At 39.9% G+C, this 17,517-nt stretch overlaps 1 protein-coding gene across 4 annotated transcripts in view; it reads right to left on the reverse strand.

The window, feature by feature from the left end:
• The window catches only part of GLCE (glucuronic acid epimerase), a 109,644-nt gene that overhangs the window by 17,218 nt on the left and 74,909 nt on the right, over positions 1-17,517 (reverse strand). Inside the window, exon 2 of one of the 4 annotated variants that reach the window (XM_086322794.1) lies at positions 1,366-1,811. The exons of the other annotated variants lie outside the window; for them this stretch is intronic. The gene's annotated coding sequence lies outside the window, so the exon portion shown is untranslated. The remainder of the gene's footprint in view (positions 1-1,365; positions 1,812-17,517) is intronic. 4 annotated transcript variants of the gene reach the window in all.

Consider the following 17,517-nt stretch of genomic DNA (forward strand, 5'->3'; position numbering starts at 1 on the left):
TTGTTGCTGTTGTTGTTCAGTCACTAAGTCATGTCTGACTCTTCACAACCCCATAGACTGCAGCATGCCAGGCTCCCCTGTCCTTCACTATATCCCAGAGTTGTTCAGATTCATATCCACTGAACTGGTGATGCTATCCAACCATCTCATCCTCTGTCACCCCCTTCTCTTCCTGCCCTAAATCTTTGCCAGCATCAGGGTCTTTTCAAATGAGTCGGATCTTTGTATCAGGTGGCCAAAGTATTGGAGCTTTTCAATGAATATTTAGGGTGGATTTTCTTTAGGACTGACTGGTTTGATCTTCTTGAAGTCCAAGGGACTCTCAGAGTCTTCTCCAACACCACAGTTGAAAAGCATCAATTCTTTGGCACTCAGCTTTCTTTATGGTCCAACTCTCATATCATACATGACTACTGGAAAAACCATAGCTTTGACTAGACAGACCTTTGTTGGCAAAGTAACGTCTCTGCTTTTTAATATGCTGTCTAGGTTTACCATAACTTTTCTTCCAAGGAGCAAGTGTTTTTTTAATTTCATGGCTACAGTCACCATCTGCAGTGACTTTGGAGCCTGATAAAATTAAGTCTCTCAGTTTCCATGGGAGAAGGCAATGGCATCCCACTCCAGTACTCTTGCCTGGAAAATCCCATGGACGGAGGAGCCTGGTGGGCTGCCGTCTATGGGGTCGCAAAGAGTCGGACACGACTGAAGTGACTTAGCAGCAGCAGCAGCAGCAGCAGTTTCCATGGGAAACTGTTTCCCCATCTATTTGCCATGAAGTGAGTGACTGGATGCCATGATCTTAGGTTTTTGAATGTTGAGTTTTAATCCAGCTTTTTCACTCTCCTCTTTTACTTTTATCAACAGGTTCTTTAGTTCCTCTTCACTTTCTGTCATAAGGGTGGTGTCATCTGCATATCTGAGGTTATTGATATTCCTCCTGGCAATCTTCATGTATATATAACAATCAGAATCTAAAACACTTCCTTTACCCCGAAAAAGTCCCTCATGCCCCTTTATAGTCATCCTTTTCTGCCACTACTGCTCTTTTATCCCTAAAATTTTTCTTTTTCCAGGATGTCATATAAATGAAATCATATTAAGTGGCCTTTTGTGTCTGGCTTCTTGCTCTTAGCAAAATGCTTTTAAGGTTCATCCATGTTGTTGGTGATATCAGGCATCAGTTTATTGCCGAGTTGTATTCCATTGTATAGATGAACCACAGTTATTTACCCAGTCACCAGTTGATAAGCATTTAGTTTATTTTCAGTTTGGGATTATTATGAATAAACTGCTATAAACATTCATGTTTATAACCTGTTTAGTTTTAGAATATTTGGGTTAATATGGCATTATCTTGAGTACCTGGCATTCTGTTGAGTGATTAATTGATGGATTCCTTAGTCTTCAGGTCAGATCAGTCGCTCAGTCGTGTCCGACTCTTTGCGACCCCATGAATCGCAGCACGCCAGGCCTCCCTGTCCATCACCAACTCCTAGAGTTCACTCAGACTCACGTCCATCGAGTCAGTGATGCCATTCAGCCATCTCATCCTCTGTCGTCCCCTTCTCCTCCTGCCCCCAATCCCTCCCAGCATCAGAGTCTTTTCCAATGAGTCAACTCTTTGTGTGAGGTGGCCAAAGTACTGGAGTTTCAGCTTTAGCATCAGTCCTTCCAAAGAAATCCCAGGGCTGATCTCCTTCAGAATGGACTGGTTGGATCTCCTTGCAGTCCAAGGGACTCTCAAGAGTCTTCTCCAACACCACAGTTCAAAAGCATCAATTCTTCAGCGCTCAGCCTTCTTCAATAATCTAAAATATGAACCCCCTATTAGAAATTAGAGATGAAGAAACTTATTGACTGTTTTCAATGATAATTTGGAGGGTACTTACTATATGACATTTTGGACATACTTTTTTTATTTAATTTATCATGCTGTAGTAGTAAAAAGATAAAGAATACATAGTGGAGTATATAGAAAATGTATAATGGCAACCACTGGACTAAGAATTTAGAAATTGAGTTCTAGTCATTTAATCTGGTTTTATTTCCAACTCTATCTTTTATTAGACTTCAGACACATTGTGACTTTGAACAAATTAGTAACATTCTCTGCATGAAGGAAGATAGAAGTAATATTTCCACATTTTTAAGTATATTCATATCTCATTTAGTCCTAAAGACCACCCTATGAGGTACCTATGAGCTAAATAGTACTAGTCCTATTTTACTGGTGAGTGTTAACCAAGATTCACAGAAGTGAAGCAATGGGCAATGGTTGAGTCAACAACTGACTCCATATCAGCTTTTTCTGGAAAATTGAGATAATACTCTTAACTGTGATTCCATTAATAAGACTCAAAACTGCTTGTCTCTTGCTTCCTCCCCCAACCCCCAACTTTAGATTGAAGTATAGTTGATTTACAGTGTTGTGTTTCTGGTGTACAGCATGGTGATTCCGTTATATATACATGTATATTATTTTTCTTTATGGTTTATTACAGGACACTGAATATAGTTACCTCTGCTACACAGTTGTTGTTTAGTCACTAAGTTGTGTCTGACTCTTGCAATCCCATGGGCTGCAGCCCACCAGGCTCCTCTGTCCATAGAATTTCCCAGGCAAGAATACTGGAGTGGGTTGCCATTTCTTCTTCAGGGGATCTTCCCAACCCAGGGATTGAATCCAAATCTCCTGCACTGGCAGGCGAATTCTTTACCACTAAGCTATCAGGGAAGCCCTGTGCTACACAGTAGGGCTTTGTTATTTGTGCATGACTCCTTCCCTTTTTATTTATAAAAGTCCCTCTTTCCTTGTCTCCTGTCTACCTATTCTGCTATCTCTTAAGAGAAATCTAAAACATGGGGGCTAACCTTACCATATTTATTTTTTAATTGCAAAAGATTATACACTGGCAAAGGGCTGGAACATTTATTTATCTTTTTATCATAAACATTAGAAAAACACTAAGTTGCCTAGCAAATATTTGATCGAATTCCACAGTATAGTCTCACAACCTGACAGCTAGTTCTCACATGATTCCTGTTAGTACATTCTCTCAACCATTTTTTCCAATGTGATTCTTATTGCATTGCTTCGTTCAGTAACTCAAAACTGCATTCTACTACTTCTGTGTCACAGTCAACCCAATAATTACTCACATTTGAAAATCAGCTTGGTTGCTAATTTCTTCCACATACAGCTTCTTCTTCATGGCCAAGACTCTATCTTCTGCCTTATGGTTGTTCAAAATTACTATAAGTAAGCAAGTTGATGAATCTTTCCCCTTCTGACATTTGTTTTGCAGGATTACACCAAACTTGATAAAAACTTATTATCTGCAACTCTATTCTGTAGAACTTCTTAGGATAGTTCTACTGATTTGTCCTGTAAAGTCGTTCTGTGAATGAACCATGCAGAGTAAACACATCATTAGGTTTTCTTTCTCTTGGCTTTCCTAATGAGGGTAGAAATCTTATACAGCTGGAGAAGCCTGGTATTCCTTTTTGAACTGATTTATTTTCTCAGCATATGCTTCATTTGACACTTGCTTAGAAGGTGCAGAGAGCTTTTTTAGTTAAGTACTGTACAGTATTTCAAACAATATTATAGCTACACTATAGCTGTTGAGCTTTTCCAGATACAAAGCTGCTCTTTGCTCTTTAAAAAACATTCCTATCCTAGTTCTTTAAATTACTGCTTTCAGAATTCTTTATATTACTGCTAGAGAGAATTAAGCTGAGTACATTTAGAAGCTCTTTTCAGAAACAAATTTTGGTTTCAGAAGCTGCTGCATAAAGCCAGCAGTTTAAAATGTCTGCACAAACCAAGGGCAACTAATTCTGCTCTTATCTAGTTGGTGAGAAAATAGTGATTTGGAGTCAGATAATATACTGTTATGGTCTGATATAAAGAACCTATGCTTAGAAGCCAGATAAATCTAGATTTAAATCCCATTATGTGCTTGCTGACAGTTTTTCTTCTGCAGAGTTAAAAACTACTGTTTTTAACTACTGCTAGTGGTAACAAGAACTTCTTTATAGAGTTTGATTTCAGTAACTGAAAGTATGTACAGTACCTGTATGTGCTTAGTCGCTCAGTCGTATCCAGTTCTTTGCAACCCCATGGACTGTAGCCCACCAGGCCCCTCTGTCCATGGGGATTCTCCAGACAAGAATACTGGAGTGGGTTGCCATTTCTTCCTCCAGGAGATCTTCCCAACCCAGGGATCGAACCCAGGTCTCCCACATTGCAGGCAGATTTTTTATCATCTGAGCCACTAGGTAAATCTACTCTTTAAATATTTCCTTTCCCTGTAATCTTTCCCCTATACCCTCAAAAAAGAACAACTTCCTTTATCACTCAAATGTGATTTGTTGTTGTTAATCTAAATATGTCTCCTGAAGGTTTGAGATAGATGAATGTAGCAGGGCTGACCTCCTCAATAGTGCTGATAATCATTTTCAGCACAAACTCTGGACTATGGGAAGACTAGACTGCCGTAAGGTTTTTGAAAATGCAGGTGACCATAAACAGTGACCTGATACAGACCTTCAGTGTGACTGAATAAGGCATATTCCATCTTATTTTTGAAGTATCTACTACAGTGAATATGGATAAGACATCCCACTGAGAGACGTGTTCCTTTGCCCTTCTGTCATTTTTCCTTCTTTCTGGACTACAACACAGACAAGATGGCTGAAGCTTCAGCAACTAAACTCTCTGGGCCACAGGATGATGTAGAAAGATATAAAGTACCTCAGTCCTTGATCATGTAGCTGTATATTAGCTCTAGACTGCCTAATTATCATTCTCTTTTACATGAGTGGAAAATACCAAGAGGTGGAATGTATAAGGGTTTATATTTCTGGTGTCTGTTACTAGCAGCAGAACCTAATCCATACTGATTTAGATATCAGTCTGGATATAGGCATCTGACTCATCTCAGGTGACCACTGAAATACCTTAAAATAGTATACCAGCATTTAAACATGGAAAAGGCACATTCATATACCTGAGATACAGAAATGTCAAGAAATTTCTATTAGAAATAACCTAGATATTCCCACTGAAAGCAACTAGAACTCTTTGAAGAATGGTTGTTTGGATCTTTGGTAGGAAGTGTACATGATGACCCTGGGATACCTTGTCATAGAAGAAAGCAAGACAGCTCTCAAAACTATTTTGTTGTTCAGTCACTTAGCCACATCCAATTCTTTGTGATCCTACATACTACAGCATGCCAGACTTTCCTGTCCTTCACTGTCTCTCTGAGTTTGCTCAAACTCATGTCCATTGAGTTGCTGATGCCATCCAACCATCTCATACTCTGTTGCCCCCTTCTCCTCTTGCCTCACTGTTTCCTAGCATCAGGGTCTTTTCAATGAGTTAGCTTTTCACATCAGGTGCCCAAAGTGTTTGAGCTTCAGCATCAGTCCTTCCAATGAATTGACTTCCTTTAGGATTGACTGGTTTGATCTCCCTGCTGTCCAAGGGACTCTCAAGATGTCTTCTCCAGTACCACAATTTGAAAACATCAATTCTTCACCATTCAGCCTTCTTTATGGTCCAAATCTCACATCTATACATGACTACTGGCAAAACCATGGCTTTGACTATATGGGCCTTTGTTGGCAAAGTGATGTCTCTGCTTTTTAATATGCTGTCTAGATTTGTCATAGCTTTCCTTCCAAGGAGCAAGTGTTTTAATTTCATGGCTGCAGTCACTATGCACAGTGATTTTGGAGCCCAAGAAAATAGTCTGTCACTGTTTCCACTGTTTGCCCATCTGTTTGCCATCAAGTGATGGGACGGATGCCATGATACTAATTTTTTGATGTTGAGTTTTAAGCCAGCATTACCACTCTCCTCTTTCACCTTCATCAAGAGGCTCTTTAGTTCCTTTTTATTTTCTGCCGTTAGAGTGGTGCCATCTGCATATCTGAGATTATTGATATTTCTCCTGGCAATCTTGATTCCATTTTGTGATTCATCCAGCCCGGCATTTCACATGATGTACTCTGCATATAAGTTAAATAAGCAGGGTGACAATACACAGCCTTGACATATTCCTTTCCCAATTCTGAAACAGTCTGTTGTTCCATGTCTGGTTCTTATTGTTGCTTCTTGACCTGCATACAGGTTTCTCAAGAGGCAGGTAAGGTGGTCCGGTATTCTCATCTCTTGAAGAATTTTCCACAACTAGTTGTGATCCACACAGTCAAAGACTTTAGCATAGTCAATGAAGCAGATGTTTTGGGGGGGATTCTCTTGCTTTTTCTATGATCCAATGCATGCTGGCAGTTTGATCTCTGGTTCCTCTGCCTTTTATAAATCTAGCTTCTACATCTGTAAGTTCTCAGTTCACATACTGTTGCAACCTAGCTTGAAGGATTTTGAGCATTACCTTGCCAGCATGTGAAATGAGTGCAGCTGTGTAGTAGTTTGAACATTCTTTGGCACTGCCTTTCTTTGGGATTGTAATGAAAACAGAAACTACTTGGGTTATGTCAAAAGGACTTTGGAGTCAACCTGGAGAGATCTGCACTGGCTAAAGATGGGATGGGCTCCCCTGGTGGCTCAACAGTAAAGAATCTGCCTGCCACTGCCAGAGACATGGGATGGATCCCTGGGTCAGGAAGATCCCCTGGAGATGAAAATGGCAGCCCACTCCAGTATTCTTGCCTGGGAAATCCCATGGACATAGGAGCCTGGTAGGCTACAGTCCATAAGGTCACAAAAGAGTCACACACAACTGAGCAACTAAACAACAGCAACAAAGATAGGGTATTTTGAGCATCAAAAAGTAGTCGCTGTGGTGAACTGAAGCACACTGAATAGTTTAAAATTAATGAATTCAGACGTTACTTTAAAAAAACTCATTTATTTTTGGAGGTCATTAGGGACTCAATTTATTATTTTGAAGATTGGTAAATAAAAGGAGAGATTCAAGCATTAGTTCTGCCTCTCCTGTACGAACTCTATAGGGATAACCAAGTTGTTGGGAAGGGCAAGATTTTCTTTAACAGAAATATTTCAGGTACTACGCTAGGAAAGGTTAATAGAATATCACCATTTTGCAGCCCATAATGAAAGAATTGCTTTCAGTGCTTGCTAAAGCTATTTGATGGATTGTTAATGCAAAACTTTATGATAACTGGATCAGGCTGACAACGACTGAACACACAGATTAACCTTACAGAAAAAAAAGAGATTATCAGACATTTTATGATGAAAGTTCACACCTCTACCCAAGTATTCTTGCTGAAAAATCAAACCCTATTTTTGTCAAGCTGTAGAATCAGCTACTGGTTTACAGGAAATGCCCAGGGATAGAATCTGAGTTAGTACTCTGCAACTACTAAAAGAGAAGAAGCTAGGACTCAGCACAAGACAAAATCATTTTCTTGACATTAAGTTTCCTACAATAACAAGGAAGTTTTACAAACCACTTTTTCTGCTTACAAATGGTAAAAATTGTCTTTGCATTAACATAAAGAAAATGAATTCATAAGACAGTAGATTGAAATGAATCAGTTCAGTTCACTCACTCAGTAGTGTCCAACTCTTTGCGACCCCACAAATCGCAGCACGCCAGGCCTCCCTGTCCATCACCAACTCTCAGAGTTTACCCAAATTCACGTCCATTGAGTCGGTGATGCCATCCAACCATCTCATCCTCTGTCAGCCCCTTCTCCTCCTGCCCTCAATCTTTCCCAGCATCAGGGTCTTTTCCAGTGTGTCAGCTCTTCGCATCAGGTGGCCAAAGTATTAAAGTTTCAGCTTCAGCATCAGTCCTTCCAATGAACACCCGGGACTGACCTCCTTTAGGATGGACTAGTTGGATCTCCTTGCAGTCCAAGGGGCTCTCAGGAGTCTTCTCCAACACCACAGTTCAAAAGCATCAATTCTTAGGCGCTCAGCTTTCTTTATAGTCCAACTCTCATATCCATACATGACTACTGGAAAAACCATAGCCTTGACTAGACTGACAAATGTCTCTGCTTTTTAATATGCTGTCTAGGTTGGTCTTAACTTTCCTTCCAAGAAGTAAGCGTCTTTTAATTTCATGGCTGCAATCACCATCTGCAGTGATTTTGGAGCCCCCAAAAATAAAGTCAGCCACTGTTTCCATTGTTTCCCATCTACTTGCCATGAGGTGATGGGACCGGATGCCATGATCTTAGTTTTCTGAGTGTTGAGCTTTTTCACGCTCCTCTTTCACTTTCATAAAGAGGCTTTTGAGTTCCTCTTCACTTTCTGCCATAAGGGTGGTGTCATCTGCATATCTGAGTTATTGATATTTCTCCCGGCAATCTTGATTCCAGCTTGTGCTTCCTCTAGCAAAGTGTTTTTCATGATGTACTCTACATTTAAGTTAAATAAGCAGGGTGACAATATACAGCCTTGACGTACTCCTTTTCCTATTTGGAACCAGTCTATTGTTCCATGTCCAGTTCAAATTGTTGCTTCCTGACCTACATACAAATTTCTCCAGAGGCAAGTCAGGTGGTCTGGTATCCCCATCTCTTGAAGAATTTTCCACAGTTTATTGTGATCCACACAGTCAAAGGCTTTGGCATAGTCAATAAAGCAGAAATAGATGTTCTTCTGGAACTCTCTTGCTTTTTCGATGATCCAGCAGATGTTGGCAATTTGATTTCTGGTTCCTCTGTCTTTTCTAAAACCAGATTGAACATCTGGAAGTTCATGGTTCACGTATTGCTGAAGCCTGGCTTGGAGAATTTTGACCATTACTTTACTAGTGTGTGAAATGAGTGCAATTGTGTGGTAGTCTGAGCATTCTTTGGCATTGCCTTTGTTTGGGATTGGAATGAAAACTGTCCATTTCCAGTCCTGTGGCCACTGCTGAGTTTTCCAAATTTGCTGACATATTGAGTGCAGCACTTTAACAGCATCATCTTTCAGGATTTGAAATAGCTCAACTGGAATTCCATCACCTCCACTAGCTTTGTTCATAGTGATGCTTTCTAAGGCCCACTTGACTTCACATTCCAGGATGTCTGGCTGTAGGTGAGTGTGAGTGATCACACCGTCATGATTATCTGGGTCGTGAAGATCTTTTTTGTACAGTTCTTCTGTGTATTCTTGCCACCTCTTCTTAATATCTTCTGCTTCTGTTAGGTCCGTGCCATTTCTGTCCTTTATTGAGCCCATCTTTGCATGAAATGTTCCCTTGGTATCTCTAATTTTCTTGAAGAGATCTCTAGTCTTTCCCAATCTATTGTTTACCTCTATTTCTTTGCATTGATTGGTGAGCAAGGCTTTCTTATCTCTCCTTGCTATTCTTTGGAACTCTGCATTCAAACGGGTATATCTTTCCTTTCTCCTTTGCTTTTCACTTCTCTTCTTTTCTCTGCTATTTGTAAGGCCTCCTCAGACAGCCATTTTGCTTTTTAGCATTTCTTTTTCTTGGGGATGGTCTTGATCCCTGTCTCCTGTACAATGTCATGAACCTCCGTCCATAGTTCATCAGGCAGTCTGTCTGTCAGATCTAGTCCCTTAAATCAATTTCTCACTTCCACTGTATAGTCATATGGGATTTGATTTAGGTCATACCTGAATGGTCTAGTGGTTTTCCCCACTTTCTTCAATTTAAGTCTGAATGTGGCAATAAGGAGTTCATGATCTGAGCTACAGTCAGCTCCCGTTCTTGTTTTTGCTCACTGTATAGAGCTTCTCCATCTTTGGCTGCAAAGAATATAATTAATCTGATTTTGGTGTTGGCCACGTGGTGATGTCCATGTGTAGAGTCTTCTCTCGTGTTGTTGGAAGAGGGTGTTTGCTATGACCAGTGCATTTTCTTGGCAAAACTCTATTAGCCTTTGCCCTGCTTCATTCTGTATTCCAAGGCCAAATTTGCCTGTTACTCCAGGTGTTTCTTGGCTTCCTACTTCTGCATTCCAGTCCTCTATAATGAAAAGGACATCTTTCTTGGGTGTTAGTTCTAAAAGGTCTTGTAGTTCTTCATACATATGATAGGTCTTTACATATGATAAAACTGAGGCTTTATGATATTAAGTAATTCACCTAGGTCATGTGATTATTTGATGGTTCACTTGAGATCTGAACTCCAAACTGTGCTGTGATATTCACAGGGCATCTTTGAGCAGACATATATTTTATTTCAGAAACTGAATAGTACCCTTTCCCAGGAAATATTATAACAGGTTACCAGACTGTGAATTGAGCTTAGACATTAACAGATCTTATTCTAAATAAAGCTGAATTATGTCCCTGATCAATAGTTAATGTAGGTAAAGTACAATTTTAGGAAAAGTTACCCAGTTATTTTAAAAATATATTAGCATTTCTGAATGAAGTTACTTGTAACTTTTGAATTTTCTTCAAATCCAGCAGTATAATTACATGCCATGTTACTATTAGAAAAGAATACAAAGTCATAATTATGAATATTTATGTAGGTTTCCCAGGTGGCATAAGTGGTAAATAATCACCTGCCAATGCAGGAGACACAAGAGACATGGGTTCCATCCTTGGATCTGGAGGATCCCCTGGAGTAGAAAACAGCATATGAGGTTGCAAAGAATCGGACATGACTGAGCAACTGAGCACACATGTACATGCATACTGCACACAGGTAGCACAGTAAGGCTACCTGGTCTGCAGGTGGATTAGGACAATTAAGCTCTTGAAAATATGATTCCCATATCTAGCAACACCTTACAAATGCACTACCATGCTTCATTTCAGCTAATAATTATTATGATATTCTGAGATAGCTTGCTGAAGCAAAACCTTTCTCCAGAGATAAAAATGGAGCTTAACAACAGTTTCATCATAATTTGAGGCATTGAAAAATAATGTACTGGTGTCCTAAAACCTCCACAGCAGCAGTATTTGTAAGAAGAGTAACTAGCATTAGTGTAAGGAGTTTGGGAGTAAAAAATCAGAAATCTTCAGATAAAAAAATTTTATTCCACAATTGTCTTCTTATTAGCCATGGGGGAGGGGGAGGGGGAGGGAGATTGCTAAGAAAAGAGAAACAAAGAAAAACCCAGAATAGAAAAAAAATTTTTTTCTACTTAATTTCCAGTAAGAACATATACTCTTGGACATAAATTATTTGTAATTACTCTTGGGATGAAAATTACCCGTAACATTAAAGCTCAAATTTATCTGCTAGGTTGGTTACTCAACACAAATCTGTTTTGAAGCAACATAAACCAATACTTCTGTGTTTTAGTCTCTTACAAGCATTTCCATTCTCATGAAAGGTAAAAACAAAACAAAAATGAAACCTTCAAACTATAGGGATAAAGAAGAACCACATATACAACAGAAATTAATACAACATAAACCAATATTTCAATTAAAATTCTTTGGAACTGCACATTTTTTTACAATTTTTTTCCTTTGGGAGATAAAATGCAAATAATAAAAAAGTCACTATCTTAACTATTTTTAAGTGTATAGTTACGTGGTATTAAATATATTTGCAATGTTGGGCTACCATCACTACCATTCATCACCATTACTCTTTTCATCTTGTAAAACTGAAACTCATACCTATTGAACAATAACTTCCTATTCCTCTCTCCTCACTAGCCTCTGGCAACCACACTTTCTGTGTCTATGATTTTGACTACTCTAAATATTTCATGTAAGTGGAATAATATAGTATTTGTCTTTTTGTGACTGGCCTATTTCACTTAGCACAATGAACCCATGTTTCATACAGGTACATATGTCAGTTTTCCCTCCTTTTTAAGGCCCTGCACTTTGCTGGAGAAGGAAATGGCAACCCACTCCAGTGTTCTTGCCTGGAGAATCCCAGGGACGGGGGAGCTTGGTGGGCTGCCGTCTATGGGGTCACACAGAGTCGGACACAACTGAAGTGACTTAGCATAGCATAGCATTTGCTGGAGCAGCTGTGAAGAGATACCTCACGTCCAAGGTAAGAGAAACACAAATAAGATGGTAGGCGCTGAGAGAGGGCATGAGAGGGCAGACACACTGAAACCAAATCACAGAGAACTAGCCAATCTGATCACATGGACCACAGCCTTGTCTAACTCAATGAAACTAAGCCATGCCCGTGGGGCAACCCAAGACGGTTGGGACATGGTAGACAGGTCTGACAGAATGTGGTCCACTGGAGAAGGGAATGGCAAACCACTTCAATATTCTTGCCTTGAGAACCCCATGAACAGTATGGAAAGGCAAAATGATAGGATACTGAAAGAGGAACTCCCCGGGTCAGTAGGTGCTCAATACGCTACTGGAGATCAGTGGAGAAATAACTCCAGAAAGAATGAAGGGATGGAGCCAAAGCAAAAACAATACCCAGTTGTGGATGTGACTGGTGACAGAAACAAGGTCTGATGCTGTAAAAAGCAATACTGCATAGGAACCTGGAATGTTAGGTCCATGAATCAAGGCAAATTGGAACTGGTCAAACAGGAGACGGCAAAAGTGAAGGTTGACATTCTAGGAATCAGTGAACTAAAATGAACTGGATGGGTGAATTTAACTCAGATGACCATTGTATCTACTACTGTGGGCAGGAATCTCTTAGAAGAAATGGAGTAACCATCATGGTCAACAAGAGAGTCTGAAATGCAGTACTTGGATGCAATCTCAAGAACAATAGAACGATCTCTGTTCGTTTCCAAGGCAAACCATTCAATACCACGGTAATCCAAGCCTATGCCCCGACCAGTAACACTGAAGAAGCTGAAGCTGAACGGTTCTATGAAGACCTACAAGACCTTTTAGTTCTAAAAAGTTGTCCTTTTTCCTTTTCACTACAGGGGACTGGAATGCAAAAGTAGGAAGTTAGGGAACACCTGGTTGCTGCTGCTGCTAAGTCGTGTCAGTTATGTCTGACTCTGTGCGACCCCATAGACAGCAGCCCACCAGGCTCCCCCGTCCCTGGGATTCTCCAGGCAAGAACACTGGAGAGGCTGTAACAGGCAAATTTGGCCGTGGAGCACAGAATGAAGCAGGGCAAAGGCTAATAGAGTTTTGCCAAGAGAATGCACTGGTCATAGCAAACATCCTCTTTCAACAACACAAAAGAAGACTCTACACATGGACATCACCAGATGGCCAACACCAAAATCAGACTGATTATATTCTTTGCACCCAAAGATAGAGAAGCTCTATATAGTGAGCAAAAACAAGAACGGGAGCTGACTGTAGCTCAGATCATGAACTCCTTATTGCCAAATTCAGACTTAAATTGAAGAAAGTGGGGAAAACCACTAGACCATTCAGGTATGACCTAAATCAAATCCCATATGACTATACAGTGGAAGTGAGAAATTGATTTAAGGGACTAGATCTGACAGACAGACTGCCTGATGAACTATGGACGGAGGTTCATGACATTGTACAGGAGACAGGGATCAAGACCATCCCCAAGAAAAAGAAATGCTAAAAAGCAAAATGGCTGTCTGAGGAGGCCTTACAAATAGCGGAGAAAAGAAGAGAAGCAAAAAGCAAAGGAGAAAAGGAAAGATATACCCATTTGAATGCAGAGTTCCAAAGAATAGCAAGGAGAGATAAGAAAGCCTTCCTCAGCAGAGACATTACTTTGTCAACAAATGTCCATCTAGTCAAGGCTATGGTTTTTCCAGTGGTCATGTATGGATGTGAGAGTTGGACTATAAAGAAAGCTGAGCGCTGAAGAATTGATGCTTTTGAACTATGATGTTGGAGAAGACTCTTGAGAGTCCCTTGGACTATAAGGAGATCCAACCAGTCCATCCTAAAGGAGATCAGTCCTGGGTGTTCATTGGAAGGACTGATGTTGAAGCTGAAACTCCAATACTTTGGCCACCTGATGCAAAGAGCTGACTCACTGGAAAAGACCCTGATGCTGGGGAAGATTGAGGGCAGGAGGAGAAGGGGCCGACAGAGGATGAGATGATTGGATGGCATCACTGACTCGATGGACGTGAGTCTGGATAAACTCCGGGAGTTGGTGATGGATAGGGAGGCCTAACGTGCTGCAGTTCATGGGGTCACAAAGAGTTGGACACGACTGAATGACTGAACTGAACTGAAAGTAGAAATATAATTTTTCATCTTAAAATTCTCATTTATGTTGGCTTTGTCCCTGTCCTGTTTTAGTGAACCTCTTATGGGCTAATACACCTTAGTCTCTTCATCTGTAAAATGTTAATAGTATAATATAGTATAAACTCCCTGCTCAATTTCTTTGAGATGTTTGTCTAGGAATATAATCTTACTTGAAGCACTGTGAGCCACTTGTATCAAAGATTATTTTAACTTTGCTATTTTTTTTAATGGACTAGCAGAATTACTGTTTCAAATTGTCCTTTATTTTGAGTAGTTGCCAGGGAATACTGTGTGTCTGCATTATTGGAAGAGTCCTGACAATCAAAAGTATTAAGCAGTTCTCCTTTGAATTAGAGCTATCACAGAATACTTAAACATTTGTCTGTGTAATTTAAATCTTGGTCTCTCAAGCAGTAAACAGATGGAACATTACTAACAGCAGTAATTAAACTATAAATCCATTTTTAAACAGAGTTCACCAGTATTCAGCATCACAATTCATATTCCATTGTATCAGTTATGTTCATTTTTATTTGGATTATGATTTCAGAATACCAAAAAATGGAGGGGGAAAAAAAGCAAAACTGTCTATTTCAGATGTCTGTTATTTTTAAAAATTGTATGCTTAACAGTATTCATTCAATAAATATTTATTGAATACCTGCTTAAACTATGCACATTTCAAGGCACTGGGGATTTAGCAATGACCGAGCGACTTCACTTTCACTTTTCACTTTCATGCATTGGAGAAGGAAATGGCAACCCACTCCAGTGTTCTTGCCTGGAGAATCCCAGGGACTGGGGATCCTGGTGGGCTGCCGTCTATGGGGTCGCACAGGATAGGACACGACTGAAGTGACTTAGCAGCAGCAGCAGCAGCAAGAGGAACAAAATCTCAACCCTTGTGGAACTTACATTATAGTGGATTGGAGAGGGTTTACAATCTAAATGTGCATAATATCAAGTAATGCAACCCCCTTCACCATGACAAGGCTGTGATCCAAGAAGGCAAAGTGGTTGTCTGAGGAGGCTTTACAAACAGAACGCAAGCAAAAGGCAAGGGAGAAAGGGAAAGATATACCCAGCTGAATGCAGAGTTCTAGAGAATAGCAAGGAGAGATGAAAAGTGTAAATTGCTCAGTCGTGTTTGACTCTTTACGACCCCATGGACTATACAGTCCATGGAATTCTCCAGGCCAGAATACTGGAGTGGGTAGCTGTTCCCTTCTCCAGAGGATCTTCCCAACCCAGGCGTTGAACCCAGGTCTCCCACATTGCAGGCGAATTCGTTACCAGCTGAGCTACCAAGGAAGTCCAAGGAGAGATAAGGCCATTTTAATGAACAATGCAAAGAAATAAGAGGAAAACAACAGAATGGGAAAGACTAAAGATCTCTTCAAAAATATCGGAGATATCAAGAGAACATTTCATGCAAGGATGGGCATGATAAAGAAAAGAAACAGCAGCGACCTAACAGAAGCAGAAGAGATTAAGAGGTGGCAAGAATACACAGAAGAACTATGTAAAAAAGATCACAATAACCTGGATTACCATGATGGTGTGGTTGCTCACCTAGAGCCAGACATCCTGGAATGTGAAGTCAAGTGGGCCTTATGAAGCATCACTACGAACAAAGTTAGTGGAGGTGATGGAATGCCAGCTGAGCTATTTCAAATCCTAAAAGATGATGCTGTGAAAGAGCTGCACCCAATGTCAGCAAATTTGGAAAACTCACCAGTGGCCACAGGACTGAAAAGGTCAGTTTTCATTCCAGACCCAAAGGCAATATCAAAGAATGTTCAAACTATCATACAATTAGGCTCATTTTGCATGCTAGTAAGGTTATGCTAAAAATCTTTCATGCTAGGCTTCAGCAGTAGGTGAACCGAGAACTTCAGATGTACAAGCTGTATTTAGAAAAGGCAGACGAACCAGAGATCAAATTGCCAACATCCGCTGGATCATGGAAAAAGCAAGAGAGTTCCAGAAAAACATCTATTTCTGCTTTATTGACTATGCCAAAGCCTTTGACTGTGTGGATCACAATAAACTGTGGAAAATTCTTCAAGAAATTGAGAATACCAGAGCACCTTACCTGCCTCCAGAGAAACCTGTAAGCAGGTCAAGAAGCAACAGTTAGAACTGAACATGGAAAAATGGACTGGTTCCAAATTGGGAAAGCAGTATGTCAAGGCTGCATATTGTCACCTTGTTTATTTAGCTTCTATCCAGAGTACATCATGTGAAATGCCAGGCTGGATGAATCACAAGCTGGAATCAAGATTGCCAAGAGAAATATCAATAACCTCAGATACACAGATGACACCACTCTAACGGCAGGAAATGAAAAGGAACTAAAGAGCCTCTTGATAAAGGTGAGAGGAGAGTGAAAGAACTCAGCATTCAGAAAATTAGTATCGTGGAATCTGGTCCCATCACTTCATGGCAATAAAAGGGGAAACAGTGGAAGCAGTGACAGATTTTCTTTTGTTGGACTCCAAAATCACTGTGTATGGTGACTGTATACATGAAATTAAAAGATACTTGCTCCTTGGAAGGAAAACTATGACAAACCTAGACAGTGTATTTAAAAGCAGAGACATCACTTTGCCAACAAAGGTGATGTTAGGAAAGATTGAAGGCAGGAGGAGAAGGGGATGACAGAGGATGAGATGGTTGGATGTCATCACTGATTCAATGGACATGAGTTTGAGCAAGCTAGGGAGTTGGTGATGGACAGGGAAGCCTGGTGTGCTACAGTCCATGGGGTCACAAAGAGTTAGGCACAAGTGAGTGAGTGAACTGACATCTGTCAAAACTCATCTAACTGTACACTTCAAAAAGGGTGCATTTTACTGTATGTAAATTATACTTCAACAAATCTGACTCTTCAAACAATATATAAAATTAATCAAGAATACACATTGCCACTGGTTTTTTGGGGGTAATAAATGTTACGAAAAGACCAAAGAAACTAATAAAATAGGTCAAATAAGCAAAAAGAGATAGTTTATTTTAAAAAAATTCTGAGATTTTGAGTCTCTTAGACTTAAAATTGAATACTGGAAAAATAGGTAATGTTGGACAAGTTAGGTAAGCTTTCCAAATCTCAATTTTCTCATCTGTAAAGCTGAAATAATACCTCCTATTTTATAAAGTAGTTTTAAGATTAATCTAACAATTTGGTTCCTACCACACAGTAGGCAAAGTAAAGTGTCTGCGTGTGAAGTGGTGCCTCTTTTTTAAAGTCAGTAAAAAGTAACTTTCATCTCTCTTCATCAGTCATTCAGTCAACATGTATTAGTTAAATATCTATTAACATTTTCCCAAATGAGCAATCTCAAAACAGACAGAAGCCCATAAGTCCCCTGAAATGAACACATTTTTCTAAGCTTCTGCAATTTTATCTCAGAAAAGTTGATAAGAACAGCAATCAAGAAAAAAACACA

This window comes from Bos grunniens, chromosome 10 (assembly GCF_055505025.1).
Source record: "Bos grunniens cultivar Pamir isolate PY7600 chromosome 10, Bosgru_T2T1.0, whole genome shotgun sequence".
NCBI lineage: Eukaryota > Metazoa > Chordata > Mammalia > Artiodactyla > Bovidae > Bos > Bos grunniens.